The sequence below is a fragment of the Octodon degus genome, unplaced genomic scaffold (genome assembly GCF_000260255.1).
Source record: "Octodon degus isolate 3935 unplaced genomic scaffold, OctDeg1.0 scaffold00136, whole genome shotgun sequence".
Classification (NCBI taxonomy): Eukaryota; Metazoa; Chordata; class Mammalia; order Rodentia; family Octodontidae; genus Octodon; species Octodon degus.
The window spans coordinates 3,419,590-3,427,251 of NW_004524712.1; the positions used below are offsets into that span (position 1 = coordinate 3,419,590).

The 7,662-nt window shown below is 40.0% G+C and overlaps 1 non-coding gene across 1 annotated transcript; it reads right to left on the reverse strand.

The window, feature by feature from the left end:
* Positions 1–666: 666 nt before the first annotated feature.
* On the reverse strand, positions 667–827 carry LOC111812683. The gene has a single exon (XR_002818119.1). It is a non-coding gene; the product is annotated as a U1 spliceosomal RNA (small nuclear RNA).
* Between the last annotated feature and the right edge of the window lie 6,835 nt (positions 828–7,662).

A 7,662-nucleotide genomic window follows, 5' to 3' on the forward strand; every position in this document is an offset into this window, starting at 1 on the left:
TAGTGATCCGCCTCTTTACTACCTCCCAGGATCTGGGATTGTAGGTGCACATCACCACACCCAACCTCAATTCTCATTTCAGCATGCCCTGGGGGCAGGGCCAGCATAGCAGGCCCGGGGATCGAACCCTGCTTGAAGGCGCTTTAATCCGCTGAACTATTTGGCTGGCTCAGCAAATTATTTTAACCTGTGCAAATTGCATTACTTTGAAATGCTCTTAATTCATTGGTGAAGGCATCTCCTGATATAAGAGGAGGGTGTCAGATTCTCTCCCTTAGCCATTCACCCACAGTGCCAAATTGATAGCAGGGTAGAAGTTGAACAGTTCAGATCCTGGGGTGCACCAGTTTTAGACTTGGAAGAACTGATACCTATTTACTCCGGTGGTAATTCTGACATTAGTGACATTACAAGTGGTCAGAGGGCCCTGCCAGGTACAATTCGTGGTCGTAGGCTGTGTGTGTTGGGGAGGAGCAGGGCACCAAGGTCCATGTGGGCCTTGTAAAGGCTCAAAATGTGAGAAAAGAGGCTCACGGGAATGAAGGACAAGGCAGTGCAGCAGAGGACTCATGGCTGAGAAACATCGTCCAATTTGTCAATAGGCAGTGTGGGGGGGGGGCAGCTCAAGGGGAAGATACCCGTGCATCTTGGTGCTTTTCTTCTTCTCAGGGGAAAGCACAAACACAGTGTCTCACTATGACAAATTATGCAGTCGAGTTTCCCACATTTGGGGAAATTGCAGGGGTCAGCACACCTGGAGTGAGTGGATGAACCTCACCCTGGGAGAACAACCTTCACGATCATGGTATCTCCCCCCAGGTAAGCATACATATTGGGTTTTAATTATTTTTGCCTACCTTTCCCTGTCTTTCCATCTCCTCCAGCCCCAGGAAAGATTCCCCTCCTTTTCCACCGAGCACCTTCCTGTTTTCTATCACCTGTCTTTTACTTTGCTCTTTATTTGTATTTTGGGCATGTCATATAAAACAATCCAAGCAATACTTAACCTTCTGTGTCTGATTTATTTCATTAGCATTATGTAATAATTAGCTGTCACAAACGTATATGGATAAATAAAAAATCTTATATATAAGAAAGAGTAATGATACTGGCATAAGACTACCTGGGCAGAATTCTGGCTCTGCCACTTACCAGCTCTTGGTCATTCATTTAATCCCCACACCTTAGTTTCATAACATCTACTTCAAAAGGTTGTCATGAAAAGTTATAAGAAAATGCCTATGTCTTTCAGCATAGAGCACTCAGTACATGTCATTGTTGGCGTGGGGTTAGAGGTCATGGACATGGCCTTCAGGGGAAACTAATGGAGGATTTGAACATGGGAATGATAATTTTGTGGCACTGGGTGAATGCAATTGCATTTAGATGGAGACAGGAGAACATTTTGGAGGTCACGACAATGATCTGGGTATGAGGTAATTGGGTCATGGCTTGAATAATGTTAATGAGAATAAAAAGGAAAGGGTAAAAGTGACAGACATTTCCTGATTTAAAACTTTAGTAAATAAAGAGGAAAAAAGAGAGATATGAGTCAAAATGATATCTAGCTGTTGGTCTTGGCCTACTAAAATATTGGCACCCTTGAATAAAATGGAGATACTGGTTTTAGAAGAAGAATCTACCTGAGATCCATTTAGTACTCTCCAATGTAGTGGGCCACCTCCGTGGACCTCCCCAGGGGGCCATCAGAGCTATGCCTCCTCTAAAGAGAACTGACTACACTATTTGAAGCTTGATCCTGTGCTCCTCAAGTTTCTTTTGTGTTTTCCTTACATTTTTCTTTATCTCATACATCCTGTAGTGTTGCTTACTTAATATTTTACTTTAATTTGACTTAAACTGATTTATTTGGCTTCAACAAAGCTATAATATCTGTGAAATCTCTGGCTGTATGTGCTAGTTATAGTTTGTCTAATAGACATTAAAATAAAATTATGACTGTTAAAATAGAAATATTCATCCATATACTTCCTGAAATCATTCCCAGTGCCATCATTGTTATACATACATTTTCTGAAACAAGGATAAAAATGAAAATTAAAACTATATGAAGCACTGATTTTTCTCAAGGAAATAGAGTAGCCAAAAGACCAGAGAGCTAAAATAAGGGAGAAAACGTGACAAAGAAGCGAGTGTAAGAGAACCAAGATAGTATAATGTCATACCAATCGGCTGGTGGCACCACAACAACAGTGGTCATGAGAAAATGTCAAAGAAAGGGTGATAAACTTGCTAATATCTACTTCTTTCTTGTATTTAGGACAGGTCATACAGGGTATACAGCATCTCACTATGTAGATCGGATTCATAGCGATCCGCCTGTTTACAGCCTCCCAAGTGCTGGGATTATAGGCACATGCCACCACGCCTAGTTTCAATCTCTGGCTCAACACGCCCTGCTAGTGGGGCCAGCTGGCAGGCCTGGAGATCAAACCCCTGGTCCCTACACCTGCTTGCATGTCCTTTAATCTGCTGAGCTATTTGGCTGGCCCAACTTGCTAATATGTATAAGAACAAATTTTGAGAAATCAACAAAGTCTAGTATCAGATAGAGTTACAGGGGTGAGGTTCTGAATACATTTTGAAAGAAAGTCAGCCTACATAGTTTGCTGGAGGGTTTAACATGACATGTAAGCAAAACAAGTCTAGAGTCTCAGCAATGGGAATATTATACCCACTATTGGCCAAGATATTGTGACTATTAATTGTGATATATAAACTCTACTTGTTAAGAGATGCCAATGATTAGTAAAGCACTGCTCTGGGTGTGTCTGTGGGGTATTTCCAAAGATGACTGACATCCACCAGCAAACCCAGGGGGACAGAGTCACATAAGCTTGTAGCCTGAATGGAATAAATGGGTTTCAGTTACTCTTTTATCTCTGGCACAGAATACCTAACACCCACAACTTAAAAACAGAGAAGGTTATTCTGGCCACGGTGTCAGTCTGCAGTTGATTGGCTCCTTGGCAGAAAGAGAATAGCAGAGAAACATGGCAGAGAAAGTGTTTGACCTGTGACATCCTGGAAGCAGAGAGAGAGAATGAAAGAGCTGGGGACAATTGTACACTTCCCAAATCACTTCTCCAGTGACCTGTCTCTTTTGACCAGGTCCTACCTCTCAGTAGCATATTTAGTTATTGACCTAATTCACAGATGAATTCCTTGATGTGTAGAGCACCCTGTGATTCGGTGATCGTCCAAACAACACACGGCACTTGGGTGGGACATCTAAGATCTGAACCATAAGAGGGAAACAAGGGGGGAGTTGGCATTCAGTTTGAAGAGCTCTGCTCTGCCTGAGTCGGTGTGTCTTTTGCTGAAGTCACCATTTCTTCATGGCTTCACCAAATATTCAGAACAGTGGTCCTCCAGGTTGCTTCCAAAGATGACTGTTTTCAGACTGGTACTGCATCCTTGATTCCTTTTGTTCCACAACTTCCAACTTCCTGGACTGAACAGCGGCATATTCTCTTACTTTCCATTGCACAGATGATTATTGGTTTGGTAAGCCTATCTAATAAATTTCTTTGCATAATTATATATAATATAATACTACATATAATATAATACAATGTATAATTATAATAGAATTATATAATAGTACAGTATAATAAAATAGTGATTTATAATGTTAGATATACAACATATAGAGAAACCTGACCAATACAGATATGGAAGATCGCAGACGATTCAAGTTCGGAGGAAATCAAGAATTCCAGTTTGGAAATGTCAAATTTAAGATAGATATTTGCTTTTCTGAGAGGGGTTTCACAGAAGACAGCAGGTTAAATGGACCTGAAGTCTGTGACTTGTCAAGGGATAAAACATGTGGACTTCAAAATCTAGATCACTCTGTCTAAATTCACAACACCACATGATTTATGGTCCAAGAGAGCTTTGGCTCGTTCATTCAATGTAACAAATACCAAGTCTTAGTGGCTCATGCCTTCAAGTTTTTCTGGGTCCTACTACATACACAGAAACCAGAGATGAGGGCACATACAGATTACAAAGCAGTGATGATCACAATCACCAAGGTAGCAGATTTATACATTCACTTGTACATTCAGAACTTGTGGGGACGGCCAGCCTAATAGCTCAGTGGATTGAAGAGCCTGCACAGGCAGATGCAGCCACTGGAGTTCCAATCTCGGCCTGCTGTGCCAGCCCCACCCCCTGGACGCTCTGATATAACAATTGAGATTGGGTGTGGTGGCTCGTGCCTGTAATCTCAGCTCTTTGGGAGGCTGAACACAGGTGGATCACTATGAGTCCAATCTATGTAGTGAAACCCTGTAGACCCTGTAGGCATTTACAAAAAAAAAAAAAAAAAAAAAAAAAAAAAAAAAAAAAAAAAAAAAAAAAAAAAAAAAAAAAAAAACTTGAGGGGATGAGAAGGTCCAGTTTCCTAGAAATCGAAAGAAACTTTCATCAATTGCATTGAAAAGATTTAGAGAACCATTGGCAAAGATGAGAAAGTTGTCAAACCCCCCAAAATGAAATGAAATAGAAAAGAGAGGAAAAGAGTCAGAGAGGTATGTTAAGAGGTCATGTTCATAGAGCTGGGGAGATGGATCAGTAGAATAAGTGGTCGCCTGGCAAGTGCAAGGTCCTGAGTTCAATTCCCAGTACCAAAAAAATAAAAAAGAAATGGTCATGTTCAGTATGTTTCATCAAATAGAAACACCTAAGACAAGTCATAAACACAGGGACTTAGCTCCAACTTTTGAGGATCAAACAAGGACTTGGGTTAGAACGTAGTTATCAACTTGTATCATATTGGCAAGCCTCCTTACCTCAGTTTTCCTGACCTGAAAATAGGCCTACTGAGTAGAAGAAATAACATGCTACCCAGGACAGGTCATGTGATACTCATTCATATGGTATCTACTGTCATCACGAATTACTACAGTCATCTTGGGAAACTGTGTGGCAGCCTCTGTAAAAGCTAAACAGATACATAGTGTATCATCCACTAATTATAGCCTTACTCTGCTAAGCACTATTTTATCACTGTGACAGAAATACTTGGGACAACAAACTTGGAAAGAGGAAAGGTTGACTTTGGTTCACAGTTTCAGAGGTTTCACTCCATCACCACTTGGTTATGTTGCTTTGGTTTGGTGGAGGCCAAGTGTAATCTGGTGGACACATACAGTGAAGGAGTCCTGTTCATCCCCTGGCACCTAGAAAGCAAAAAGAGAGAGGAAGGGGTAGGGGGTCTTGTATCCCCTTCAAAGGCACAACTCCAGTGATCTCCTTTCCTTCCACTGGCCTTGTCTCCTGGAGGTTCTGCCACTTCTTGATAGGACCATGGGCTGGGTCCAAGCTTTAACACATAGGTCTTTGGGGAATATTCCAGATCCAAACTATGATGCCTATGTATATACCCAAGAGACCTGCAAACATGTCCCTCTAAAAAGCATGTCCTAGATGTTATGGCAGCACAATTTATGAAGAGCCCAAATAAGAAACAATTCAAATGCCAACAGTAGAATGTATAAATGAGTTGTGGTATAGTCATGCAATGATACTATACAGCAATAAAAATGAATAATGTAAAACAACACTCTGAGTGAATCTCATAACATTACATTGAGTGAAAGAAGACAGACACTTAAAGATTGTGTTCTGCAGGATTCTATCTACATAAAGGCAAAAACAGGTAAGATCAAGCTCTGCTGGTAAAAGTTAGGACAACTGCTACTCCGGGGAGGGGAAGAATGAACTACTGAAAGGAGCAAATGGGGATGTTTAATTTATAATAAGCCACATACTTATTACATGTGCATTTTCACTGACATGTTTTAAAAATTTTGAGGAAGAGGAAAGAATAAGAAGACATAGTTAGTCTCCAGGTAAAGCAAAACTGATTTGCTTGGTTTGTGGAGACACATATCAGTGTCTCCACTTGCTTTTTAATCATCAGTTGCTTCCTATGTTGAATTGGCTGGTTCCAGCCACAGGAGTAAATATTTATGTAAATAGGACGCGTATCATCTCGATGTGATTGGCAGTTTAATTAAGTACATGTCCTTTCACTGCCATTGTAATTAGATTGGTAGAAAAGTCTAGAAATTTCAGTTTGCTACATTTGCCTCTTGATTGCTAGATTTAAAAAAGTATTGTGCGTCTGAACGTGCTCTCGGTGTGAGGAAAGCCATACTCTCACATAGCTAATCTGCTGTGTTAACAAGGAAATTGCAATGCTAAACAAGGAAGTGAAACAGGGAAATTGCCCCTAAACTCCTTACCTTTTCCACTGAGTTTCAGTTAATGGAGAAATCAGGGCTCCTGGAACACTAAAACCAGCCTTGAATTTGAAAGCACCAAGTGAAAAAGCGAGCAAAAGCCCTTGTCAATTTACAAGGCAATCTCCTCCTCTCTCATCTTTTTCCTCCCTTTTACTGCAACCAGATTAGAGTGTCACTGAGACTCTGTTGCTAGGAGTGAACACACCCCAAATCAGTAGGGCATGTCCAGCGAGGGCAAGGAGAGACTCCAAAGAAATAGTAAAGGCCATCTGGTCATGTCCCTGTCTCCAAGCTGGATTGTTTGGGAGTCATTACTCAGGAAGCTGAATCAGGTCATCGGAATGAGGCTGGCAGGATGATGACGGGGTTTGCATCCTTTCCTTGTTCTCCTTGACCCTTCTGGATTCAGCCTTTCATCTCAATGAGTGAATTTTTGTTTTGAATATTTAGGACTTAGGCAATATATATTTCTTAAAAAAGAATCTCTTTTCTCTTAGTTTTACTTAATTTAATGGAAGCAATTAGAACCTCATTTTTCTTTCAGAATAAAAGGAAGGTATTTGGATGTAAGTATGTATGTGCTTTCTATGGAGATTTCAACTGAAACTTACACATCTCATAAACATATGGTTTTTAGATATTAATCATAATTTATTACCTCTAATACAAAAGGGTTGATATGGTAAGTTTTATATATTTAATTAAATAATCTTTTGAAGAAGACAACATATGGATAAAGTTATCAGTAATTTTTAGCTACTATGCATTGCATCTAAAACCTAATTTGGATCACGTCCTAGGTTGTCAGAATTCTTTCTAAATCACCAGACTTGGAGACTACGGCAACCAGTCCCACTCATGAAATGCTTACTGAGTGTTCACTATACATCAGGCACTGTGCTTGGTCCTAGAGGTAGGAAAGTGACTAAGAAGTTGGCTATGTCTTTCAGGATTACAATTTAGACAAAAAGACAAAGATGCAACAGCAGAATGCCAAGGGAAACAAACATGTAGCAATTAGAAGTAGAGAGGAAAGAATAGTTAGTCTCCAGTATTTGCTTTCTAGTAGTCAAATAGCTCAACCTGGAATATTTCTCTCCATCTGCTTTTGTGAGCTATTCACTGGCAGCTGCTAACTAGGGGTAGCATCATTTGAATACTTTTAAAAATACTTTTTTAATAGAACATCTTGAATTCATGATCTGCATTGCTTTATAAAAACCCATGTATACAACTAAACATATTAGAATATTATGTCTCAAAAATATGTCTTTACAAAATGGGAAATAATAGAGAAATCATTCCTAAAATTTATCTGGAACCGGAAAAGACCTAGAATAGCAAAGGCAATTCTGGGCAATAAAGACAAGGCAGGTGGCATTAC